Source organism: Palaemon carinicauda, chromosome 4, assembly GCF_036898095.1.
Source record: "Palaemon carinicauda isolate YSFRI2023 chromosome 4, ASM3689809v2, whole genome shotgun sequence".
In the NCBI taxonomy this organism is placed as follows: Eukaryota; Metazoa; Arthropoda; class Malacostraca; order Decapoda; family Palaemonidae; genus Palaemon; species Palaemon carinicauda.
The window spans coordinates 76,266,123-76,278,630 of NC_090728.1; the positions used below are offsets into that span (position 1 = coordinate 76,266,123).

Here is a 12,508-nt window from a genome sequence, read left to right on the forward strand (position 1 = left end):
ACATTTTTCAGTTTTCTTGAGACAGTTTATGTGTTTTTCACTGCTTCTACACATCAGTATGCAATCCTTACAGACCTACTAAAACTGTTGAATCTTGTTCAGTATCGGTGCCAAAGAGGGTTTCTTCAACATGATGATCCTGTCGAACAGATGCCGTGAAAGTGCTTATTCAAGGATATCACCCAATCTGTGAAGCTCTTGCCAAAATAGCAAGTGATGAAAATGAGCTAGCCAAAGCACAGTATGAGGCCAATGGATTCTATGACAAGATGCTCAAATTAGAGACTGCCATTTATGTTGTTTTTTGGCATGACATTCTTGGCCGAGTTGATGCTGCAAGTAATACATTGCAAGACCCAAAACTTGAACTGAACATAGCAGTAGCAGTGTTGAAGTCCTTGGAATGTTTTGTACGTGAAAAGCGAGAGTGCTTTCATGTTTATGAGAAGAAGGGACAGGACTTATCTGGAACCGATGAATATTCTCCACCACGCATTCGTCACCGCAATGTGCGCCTGAATCCGTTGGAATATGGACAATCTGAGGAAGTAACTCTTTCTCACTCTGAAAAGTTTCGTGTTGATAATTTTCTTCCAGTAATTTATCAGTTTTTTAGTTCCCTTATCCCTTAATCAACGTTTGAAGGCCTACGAGAACACCTGTTCCATTTTCGGTTTCTTATCTGGACTGGAATCAATGACCTGTACTGAAATAGAAGCAGCTGCAGTAAAATTAGTTTGTGAATATAAAGATGATCTAGATCAATCACTTGGTGTTGAACTTGTTCAGTTTGCAGCTTTTTTCACCCAGATTCTGGATGATTATGTTAAGACTGATAGCTTTGGGAAGGAACATTTCCTTTACAAATTGCTGCTAGACAAGAAAGTTGCAGATACTTTTCCTAAAGCTGAGATAATGCTACGGATGTACTTGGTGTTTATGGTCACAAATTGCTCTGGAGAATGTTCATTCAGCAAAATATGGTATATCAAAAACAGACTTCGTACTACAATGCATCATGATCGACTCAGTCACATGGCTTTGATGAGCATTGAGTATGACATCCTCAGAGACAATGACTTTGACATATTGATCACCAAATTTGCAAGGGCCAAGTCTCATAAAGTGTCTGCCCTGTAAATACAGATACCGCTATAGTTTTTCTATTCTACGAAGAAACTTTGGTTTGGATTTTTTTTAAGATTGGCTGCACTGAGTATGGGTCATGCTTCCTAATCACCTTTCGAAAAATGGTCAGTTTGTACAGTCAAGAGTCCTGATGAGTGAAGGCAAACTAACATATTTAGATTTATAGTAATAAAACATGTGGAATTTATTTGAAATTGCTTTTCATAATCTTTTTATACTCGAGTGTACAGAGTCAGGAGAGGTCATTTTGCACACGAGATTAAGATGACCAAAATTCATTACTGGCAGGATCGGCAATGATGATTTTCCGGTGGAGCTTACAGCGCCCCCCGGTGAGGCTTGCTTCACTTGCCACCCGCCTCAAGCAGGGTGGGCCTCCACATATAGATTGCCCAGGGCCACCACATGCCTAAATCCAGCCCTGAGCAGCCACTATCTTCTTCATACTCCTAGTCGTCAAACAACTAGGAAACAAATACGGGTAATCCTTCTCGAGTCCAGGCATAAGACTATACTTCAATGGTTTCTCTGTTACAATGGGACAAGGCATGAATGACGCTCCACCAACCTTATTATCCAGCAGGATGTCTGCTCGTCCGACAGCCAATAAATCCTTTGCCTGAAAGTCAAAATTACCTGTCACTAATTCACATGACAGTTTCAAGCGGCAAATAAGGGTGACCTCCTCACCTCCTATTCCCTTCAATATAACTGAGTCCCCTGTATGTTGTGGCCTATCGGTAACATTCTGGCTGGTGATCACCAGACGAACTCGAGTCCCGCTCAAACTTGTTAGTTTCTGTAGGGTCTACAACCTCAATATCCTTGTGAGCTAAGGATGGGATGGGGGCAGTTTGAGCTAGCCTATAGGTCTACTTACTGAGTCATCAGCAGGCATTGCGGTGGAGAGGGGCCTTGGCGATGACCATATTTAAATATGGTCAGTCCCTATGCTAGGGCATGGTCTCTGAATTTTGCCTCTACCATTCATAAGCGACCTTTAAAACTTTTCATTTGTGATTTATTTTGAGATAGGTATACTAATATCTGCTGAACAAATTAAGATATAGTGTTAGACAAAGAAAAGAAATTCGGCTTAAAGGATTGCATAATAACTAGAATAAACAATGACGATTCTAATAAAGTATAGAAAGATACCACAAAATCCAGACAAAAAAGTCGTGTGTGTATGGGCAAATATTTCTTGTTTTTCCTTAAAGGGTAGTGTTTCTTATTCTATCAGTCTTTTTCCCAGAACTTGAAAATAGATTTGCACCAAAGATCACAATTTGGTGTTTGGTTTCTGCATTGATGTGTAACAATAAATGCAAATGCAAGTAAAGGTTACATTGTAATCTAATTAAACATTCACTTGACAAAGTAAATGACCAATAATTGACTTTATGGGTGTTCTATTTTGTCCAAATGAACCTCGTGACTGTTCTCGTATAGAAATAGCATCCAGAAAATTAGAGAGAGAGAGAGAGAGAGAGAGAGAGAGAGAGAGAGAGAGAGAGAGAGACTAACTTTCCTATGGATTCTCAAGTGACGCTGAAACGTATGTTGACCTAGTCTCATATTTCTGCTTTTGCTGGATAGGTTAAGCAGGAAGCTCTGCAAAAGTGCGCATCTTCTAACTAAAAATAACCTGGAGTTGGTAGTTGCAATTCCTGAATGAACAGGGGGCCGGTCTTGATCACGAGGACTGTTTTCACACAGCTATTTTTGTCACGAAAATGACCAAACAGCACCATGCTTTTTTAATTATGGCAGCCAACTAGACAGAATGTGCATATTCCTGAAAATGAGAATGTATAGATATGTTCATTAATAAGATAAGATTTTAATGTATTCAAAGTTATTGTGTTACTCATAATACACAATGCATTGAATTCAAGTTAGCCAAGGAAATCCTTGGAAAAATGATGGCATTATAAAGATGATGAGATGAATACCATATAACGTTGTGGGACCTTATTCATGGGAAATGCAGTACATAGGTAGTAGGTTATCCAGGACACCAGCCACCAATTCATATACTACTGCTAGTGAGTTATTGAGTTCTTTGACTGGTCAAACAGTACTACATTGGATCCTTTTCTCTGTATACGGCTTATTTTCCTTTGCCTTCTTTTATGAAACTGGTCTAGCATAAGAGTAAATATTTTATTCATGTATTTCATTTGTGTATTTAAGAGATGTACCTATATAGCACCTCCTAAGGTGAGTTCCACTCATGTAGGTTTAGGTAATATATGTAAATTACATAAGACTTTCGTTGTTTGTTTTATTGTATTTTCATTCAAGACAGTATATGTAAATTTACGTTACTTTTAGGAATCAACTTTTTATTTCATGTAGTTTTGATACAAAGTTTTATGTTACTCGTTTAGGTATGCTGTATGACCCACATGAGGTATGAGCACGAAGGGTTACGTCACTTTTATGTTTCCACAGGGTTAGAAAGTGCATGAAAATTCTTGAATTAGATTTACTCTTTTATTTTATTATCACAAGACGAAGGTGGGCAGAGTTACCTGAGAGAAAGTTACCTCGGTACGTATGTGGTACCCGTCCTCAACTTGACAAGTTGGGGACCTTGCCGCTGTAGCTCTGCCCACCACGCTTTCAGCAGGCCGAACTGGAAGGTTCTGGAATAATTAAGTCAATATACATAACCCCATAGGAATGCATAAGCAGCAGATCAGACCCAGCCTATCCCTTTGAAAAAGCCAACATCCGCCTGCCCTCTCTCCTCTCAAGTGTGTGTCCTCTCAAACGGGAATAAGTGATTTTTATCCAACGTATATTGTGTATAGTGTTGATCTTCAAGTGTAGTGTGTAGTGTGTTAATGTAAATACATTTAACATTAAATTTTGTAAATGCCCCTGTGAGCTTTAGGTTAAACAGTGAAGTGCATTAAAAATTTTTGCTTAACCGTTCTATAACCTTGTGAGAACTAAAAGACATAAGTTTAATAGTTACATATATGTAAATTTTATTATTGTATGTTCATTAGTGTTAAAGTGTTAACTTTTTTCATTAATTATCAAATTTAAATATATTTTATAAATTAATTCTCAGTGAAACAAATGATTGTATAATTTTTCAAATTGTCTTTCTTTTGTCTCTTTTAGTTCAGATTTAATATTTCGAGTGACTTATTTTTGGTGTTATTTTTTTCTGAATTGCTGTTAACTTTTTATAGAATATATTTATTTATGTAAAGTGTGTATCATTTCAATCATCAATATTTTTTCTCAGTGCTTTCCTCGTAATCCCTGACTAAGAACCGAAGTAGGAGCTGGGTTTTTGAATATTTCACAGAACTAATCACCCAGTTTTGTTTTGAGTGTAACGTAAGAGACCTGTGGATATCCAGTGTTCATATATATTGCCGTCTAGGAGTTGCGTAATATTCTCAGACTCGGGTATTTTTCAAGTAAAACAGATTTATGTAAAAATAAGCAGTTGAGTTTGGAGCTCGGGAGTTTGCGTAATTCGTCAGCCGTAATACTACACATACACTGAATAGTCTGGCCTATACTTTCCACATTCTCATCTGTAGTCATACTCCTGACAACACTAAGATTTACAAACAATTCTTCTTCACTCAAGGGGTTAACTATTGAACTGTAATTGTTCAGTGACAAATTTCCTCTTAATATGGGTAGAAGAGACTCTTTAGCTATGGTAAGCAGGTCTTCTAGAAGAAGGACACTCCAAAATCAAACAATTGTTTTCTATTTTGGGTACTACCATAGCCTCTGTACCGTGGTCTTCCACTCTCTTGGGGCAGAGTTCTCTTGCTTGAGGGTACACACGGGCACATTATTCTATATAATATTTCTTCCTCTTGGTTTTTGCAAGTTTCTATAAGTTTATATATAAAATATCTATTTCAATGTTGTTACTGTTCTTGAAATATTTTATTGTAATTTTTCATCACTTCTCTTGTATTTTACATAACTCCTTGTTCCCTTTCCTCACTGGGCAATTTTTCCTTGTTGGAGCCCTTGGCCTTATAGCATCCTGCCTTTCAACTAGGGCTGTAGCTTAGCTGCTAGTAACAATAATAATAATAATAATAATAATAATAATAATAACAACTAGCTGAACTCTGGACGGATATTGTTTATGAGATCGGTATTGTCCCTCGATGATGTCGCTAACTAACACGCAGTCCACTGTAATGTTGCTACATTTAACATCATAAGGCTACATGATAGCTGTGTCTTTTCAATTGTTGATATTATCATAGAATTTAACAAGAACAAAGAAACTAAGTTTCCCTTCAATCCCAGAAATTTTCCTTTTGGAACTATTTATTCCACCATAAATAACCTCTACCTGTATACCCCTACCAAAATAAACGTTTGTTCTGGCTTTTTTATGGCACATATCAACATGAAAATTGGTAAGGACAAAGTAAATATCCATCCCATAAATCCCCGAAATTTTCATTTAGATATGTGAAGTATTTTAAGAGTAATTTACGTCGCCACCGAAAATCGGCCTCCCGCAGATATCGAATAATTGCTACAGCGTCTTGTCTATGGTAAGTATCCATGCGAAAATTGGTGTTCACTTAATACCCATCTTACCCTGTGAAAATCATTTGGATATCTGTAAAACTTCAGGGGTACTGTGCTCCTCCTCACTAATTTGTTAGCTAAAGTCGTCACGTACGAACTAAAGTGACAGCAAGGGCATGCCTATTATTATTATTATTATTATTATTTGCTAAGCTACAACCCTAGCTGGAAAAGCAAAATGCTATAAGCCCAGGGGCCCCAACAGGGAAAATAGCCCAGTAAGGAAAGGAAAGAAGGAAAAATAAAATATTTTAAGAAGAGTAACATTAAAATAAATATTTCCTATATAAACTATGAAAACTTTAACAAAACAAGAGGAAGAGAAATTAAATAGAATAGTGTGCCTGATTGTACCCTCAAGCAAGAGAACTCTAACCCAAGACAGTGGAAGACCATGGTACAGAGGCTATGGCACTACCCAAGACTAGAGAACAATGGTTTGATTTTGGAGTGTCCTTCTCCTAGAAGAGCTGCTTACCATAGCTAAAGAGTCTCTTCTACCCTTACTAAGAGGAAAGTAGCCACAGAACAAATACAGTGCAGTAGTTAACCCCTTGAGCGAAGAAGAATTGTTTAGTAACCTCAGTGTTGTCAGGTGTGTGAGGACAGAGGAGAATCTGTTAAGAATAGGCCAGACTATTCGGCGTATGTGTAGGCAAAGAGAAAGAACCGTAACCAAAGAGAAGGATCGAACGTAGTACTGTCTGGCCAGTCAAAGGACCCCATAGCTCTCTGGCGGTAGTATTTCAACGGGCAGAAGCAAAGCTTATATATTTCTAAATAATCCATTAATATTGAATTTGAATATATCTATTGGTATAGGAGTTATTGACTCCACCGCTCAGCTGGTCCCCCTCCCGCCACCACAACCTGGCTCCGAAATCTATGTTTAGGTAATGACTGGGCTACGGGTTGGGTGAGATGTCTTAAATATATATATATATATATATATATATATATATATATATATATATATATATATATATATATATATATATATATATATATATATATATATATATATATACACGTGTGTGTCTGTCCTAATTCGTGTATGTAGATGTCTTGTATGTCAAGGTAAATGAACTCGATATTCATGAGTATTCCACAAAACCCTATGTGTCTGCATGTTATGCCGACGTCTCATCCGTCTGCACGGGTCCTATTGGTGTCAGGTGTAAAAAAAAAAAAAAAAACGTTTAATTGTGTATGCTGAGTGAACCGGTGAAATAAAAGTTCAAGATGCCGAGATACACAAGGAGTAACATGGCAGACACGGCTGCAGCTGAAGATGAGAATGAAGGAACAGTGGGATATAGCATTCCCGATGAAGAATATAGACAGGAAATTAGAACGCAAGAATTGGAAAATAAGTCAGATAATTTACAACAGTTAATAAACAAACTGTTGGTGGAACGAGAACAGGAACGGCGTGCAAGCACAGCATATCCGACGTATATAAACGAAGTTCAAACACACACAAGTGAAGGTACACATGCACAGCCGAGTGAAGATACCCAAATTGTAGTTCGAAGTTGCCAGAACTTCAGGCAAGGGTTAGGCCTTTCGACGATCAAAGGCCTAAAGAAGGTTTTCAATTAACTGAAGTGTTTTTGAGAGACTGAAGTAGCCACATATGGTTGGTTGGAAAAAGAAAAAGCTATTCAAATAATTAGATTGCTGAAAGATACTCCGGCAATGGAAGTAATGTGTTGGCCACAAGAAAGTTTAAGAAGTTAAACTGAAATAAAACGACGTTTAATAGAGAAGTATGCATTGCCTGATGCGAGAAAGGGAGACCTAAAAGAAAATTACAAACCCTAAATATGGGAAAGTAAATCCGTTCTTAGCTTTGCAACTCGCATTTTTCGGGATTGCGATTCGTTTGCTACCCGGAGTGCCTATCTCCCAGAAGGTGATAAAAAGGCAATTGCCCGTAAACATATTCGCAGATTAGTAAACCCGTATTTATGTGGTTATTTGTTCGATGACAATCGCTTGTTAGCAGACGTAGTGAGTGCGATTCAAAACATTTTAGACAGTTTGCCAGAAGAAAAAAGGACTGGGAATGACGGGGCCGATTCCGAGAAGTTGGCAGCCATGAGGGGAAGTCGACCTCTGAAGAGAGGTAAGGGGGAATGCAGTCAGCAGATTAGCAGAATCTTCAGATGTTGGCACTATGGGGGAGAGGGGCACCGACGAGTGGAATGCCCCACCCAAGGGTCACACACACACACACATATATATATATATATATATATATATATATATATATATATATATATATATATATATATATATATATATATATATATATATATATATATATATATCTTACGAAGCTGATCACACATAAGAATAGATTATTTTATTCACATATTTCATTTGTGTATTTAAGATATGTATAGCCAGCTCATAAGGTGAGTTCTACTCATGTAGGATTAAGTAAATGTATGTGAATTACATAAGACGGTCGTCATTCATTTAATTGTATTCTCATATAGTTCCGTATATGTAAATTTACGTTATTCTATAGAATCAAATTTTTATTTCACGTATTTTGATATGGGGTCTTATGTAATCCTGTTAAAATGTATGTATAACACACACAAGGAATAAACGCTAGAGACTGGATCATGTTTCCACATGGTTGCAAGTTACATGAAGATTCTAGACTAAAATTACTCTTTTTTTTTAATGTTACGGGAAGAGGTGGGTGGAGTTAGCCGAGAGTGTTGCCTCGTTAAGCGACAAATGGAATCTTACTTCAAACTGCCAAGTTGGCAACCTGACGTCACGAGAACCATCCTAGACCATGTGCACACGCATCGAATGCATTGCTGGAATGAACTGGAAGTTTCTAGAGTGAATTAGGATAATATATATATATATGACCTACCCATGCTTTGGACAGAGATCCAGCCTGACATTCCACAAGATCTGTGCTTCCCCCAATCTTCTCACCAGCACCTCTTCAGCCATAGTTTTCCTCTCAAATGTGTATAGTGTTTTCTCTCAAACGTGAATAATGTATAGTGTTTGTTAATACGTTTGGTAATTTTTATTTTGAAGGAAGTGAATTGCATTAGTAAGTACCGTTTATATTGTAAAATTTATTAATTTTTTTGTGCCTGGCCCTGTGTGATTTGGATAAAGTGAAGTGCATTTATTCTTGCTTAACTGCTCGGTAACTTTGTGTGAGCCCAGTGGACATAAGAGTAATAGTTACGTATATGGAAGTGTCAACTTTCTTCATTGTTTGTAAAAATTAAATATTTTTATAAATTAATTTCTAGTGAAACGAGTGATTTCATTATATAATCTTGAAGTGTCATTTTGTCTTAAGTCTAAGGTTTATTTCAGATTTAAATTTCGAGTGATTTGTTTTTGGTGCTAATTTTTCAATTGTTATATTTTTATAGAATATATATATATATATATATATATATATATATATATATATATATATATATATGTATATATATATATATATATATACATATATATATATATATATATATATATATATATATATATATATTATTATATAATAGTGTGTATTATTTCGATCACCAATAATTAATCAAGTAACTTGCTCGTATCCCTGACTTGGAACCGAAACAAGTGGTTGGTTTTAGAATAGTTTTTGTTAAAAGTAAAGTAATCACCCAGTTTTGTTTTGAGTGTAACATAAAAAGACCTTTAGATATTCAGTGTTCATATATATTAACGTTTGGGAGTTGCTTTTTATTCTCGGTGCTCGGATGTATTCTCTTGTGTATCAGCTTATGTAATATAAAACAGGTGAGTTTGGGAGCTTGAGAATTTACGTAACTCGCTAATAGCAATATATATATATATATATATATATATATATATATATATATATATATATATATATATGTGTGTGTGTGTGTGTGTGTGCGTGTGTATGTATATAAACATAAAGGACAGATAATCATTAAAAGGAAGTCTGGAAAAATTGCAAGAGCCCCTCCTGGCAATCCCCTTGTTTTATCAACTGGATACAACATATTAATGAGATAAAAATAGTAATTAGTCACCTTTACATTGAAAAATCATTGCTATGTTTTTGTTGCAATGTTACAAATGTGAATGAGAACAAACTTTAGTAGTTATATAAAAGATAACATGGGTGAGCTTAGAACAGTTACTAATGTTTTTGAGCAGTTTAAACAAAATTGAGCCTCAGATAAAATTAAAAGAAAATGCAGTAAAGAAAGATCATTCTCAAAGAGGAAAGGTTTTCCCAGTTACCGATATCAGGCAACATAAGGCGAATGCAAAGTCTTTGAAAGTACGGATATATGTGTGTAGCTTATGGGTATCCTGACACGCAGATGAATCCCGATTCATCAACATAATAGTGTTTTGAACTCCGATCGTTTCCTACAATACACGGTTGAAATAGCGTTGCCTTCACGTTTTGATTGCAAATGAGATAAACGCCCTCAAGAGTCAGCTGGTAAAATTTCTGTAATTTTTTTTATTTCTTCTGTGATGAATAAAATTTCATGTTATATAATGATTGTCACATAGGGTGCTAAAACTGACTAGTATAAACGAAACGCAGACGTAATGTACTATTTGCTTAATTATCCACGAAAAAAAGTGTATTTCTCTGTATTTAATTTGTCAAATCTGCTAGTATTTTGTGTTAGAAAAGGACAGAAAAAAAATAAAAAAACTACTCCATGGAATATAAAAGTATATTATTCATTTGTATGGATCAGTTTGAGTACTTGGGGTCTGTTGTTGCAGCAAATGGTGGAGTGGAAGCAGATGTACGTCAGAGAGTGAATGACGGTTGCAAAGTGTTGGGGGCAGTTAAGGGAGTAGTAGAAAATAGAGGGTTGGGCATGAATGTAAAGAGAGTTCTATATGAGAAAGTGATTGTACCAACTGTGATGTATGGATCGGAGTTGTGGGGAATGAAAGTTATGGAGAGACAGAAATTGAATGTGTTTGAGATGAAGTGTCTAAGGAGTATGGCTGGTGTATCTCGAGTAGATAGGATTAGGAACGAAGTGGTGAGAGTGAGAACGGGTGTAAGAAATGAGTTAGCAGCTAGAGTGGATATGAATGTGTTGAGGTGATTTAGCCATGTTGAGAGAATGGAAAATGGCTGTCTGCTAAAGAAGGTGATGAATGCAAGAGTTGATGGGAAAAGTACAAGAGGAAGGCCAAGGTTTGGGTGGATGGATGGAGTGAAGAAAGCTCTGGGTGATAGGAGGATAGATGTGAGAGAGGCAAGAGAGCGTGCTAGAAATAGGAAAGAATGGCGAGCGATTGTGACGCAGTTCTGGTAGGCCCTGCTGCTGCCTCCGATGCCTTAGATGACCGCGGAGGTAGCAGCAGTAGGGGATTCAGCATTATGAAGCTTCATCTGTGGTGGATAATGTGGGAGGGTGGGCTGTGGCACCCTAGCAGTACCAGCTGAACTCGGTTGAGTCCCTTGTTAGGCTGGAGGAACGTAGAGAGTAGAGGTCCCCTTTTTGTTTTGTTTCATTTGTTGATGTCGGCTACCCCCCAAAATTGGGGGAAGTGCCTTGGTAAATGTATGTATGTATGCATGTATGAAATTAATTTTATGAATTAATCACTCATGCGCTTGGCTACACAGGGAGGTAGCCCAACAGGCCTTACGGACCAGCTGCCACTGGAAAGCGGAATTTGACACTTGTTCACCCCTGACTCAGCAGTTATAGAATGAAAGGGAAAGTGATATTATTTTATCTTTGATCAAGAAAGTTGAGTCTCATATATAGAGAATTTTCCTTTATACAATCAAATAATACATTATGTAGATATGATTAATTTTTTAATTGTTGTTACTATGTTATTTCTATAGTGTTAATAAGACATGTTGTCAATGTCTGTGGAAAAAAATAAGACGCATGTCCTTTGAGTGATTTCCTTCATTACTTGGGAAGAAAATAATAGCTTCTAGACTAGAGAGGATTATAAAAAAGAATCAGGATATAAAGACTCACCCTTTATTCTTTCTAGGAACTGTTATGTCTCTCAACCTCAATAATCAACGTACTCCTTAGATATAACGAAATCACGTAATTCATTTCTACAATTATATATACGTGTCCTAGAACGCTTCAAAAGTCAGTGTTCTGTACCAACCGTGTGTCACACGATCGTACATAATTCCTTTTGTATATATTATACTTGTATCTTCGCTCTCCCCTCGCACTAAAAACAACCTGAAAAATCATGTCTGCTTTTCTCCTCTGTAACAGTGTCAATATTTGAACATGAAAATTCCTGTTGCTTTGAGATTTTGTATATAAAGGAGAGTGTTCTTTAATAAACTACTCAGTTGTTTCCAACCTGCCTTTGAGTCACAACCTTTCTCTCGGTCCGTCACATTGGTGACCCCGGAAGTCGACTCGCTCCCACCGCCTTCCATCCCCACCCGCCTTGCCCCTCCATCGTTGGTACTATGACGGACTCTACAGAAGTTGGCGCTGCGGCTGCCCCATTGAAACTTTCACCGTTCGCCAGCGGAGAGGGGTTTGCTTGGTTTCAGCGCGCAGAATTCCAGATTCGCATCAAGGGCGTGACTCGCTCAACCACCAAAGCAGATTATGTTCTCGCGGCGATACCCGACCCGAAGACACCTTCCCGGAAATATCCGACAGGCTTTGTGAACAAGGAGACACCCCAATAGCGTATGACGCCCTCAAAACATACCTCCTGCAGCAGTACTCGCCGTCGCCAGCCGCCCGTG

The 12,508-nt window shown here is 37.2% G+C and overlaps 1 pseudogene; it reads left to right on the forward strand.

Annotated features, from left to right (window-relative positions):
- The first annotated feature begins 269 nt into the window (after window positions 1-269).
- LOC137639118 (uncharacterized) lies at window positions 270-1,124 on the forward strand (annotated as a pseudogene).
- The last annotated feature ends 11,384 nt before the right edge of the window (window positions 1,125-12,508 follow it).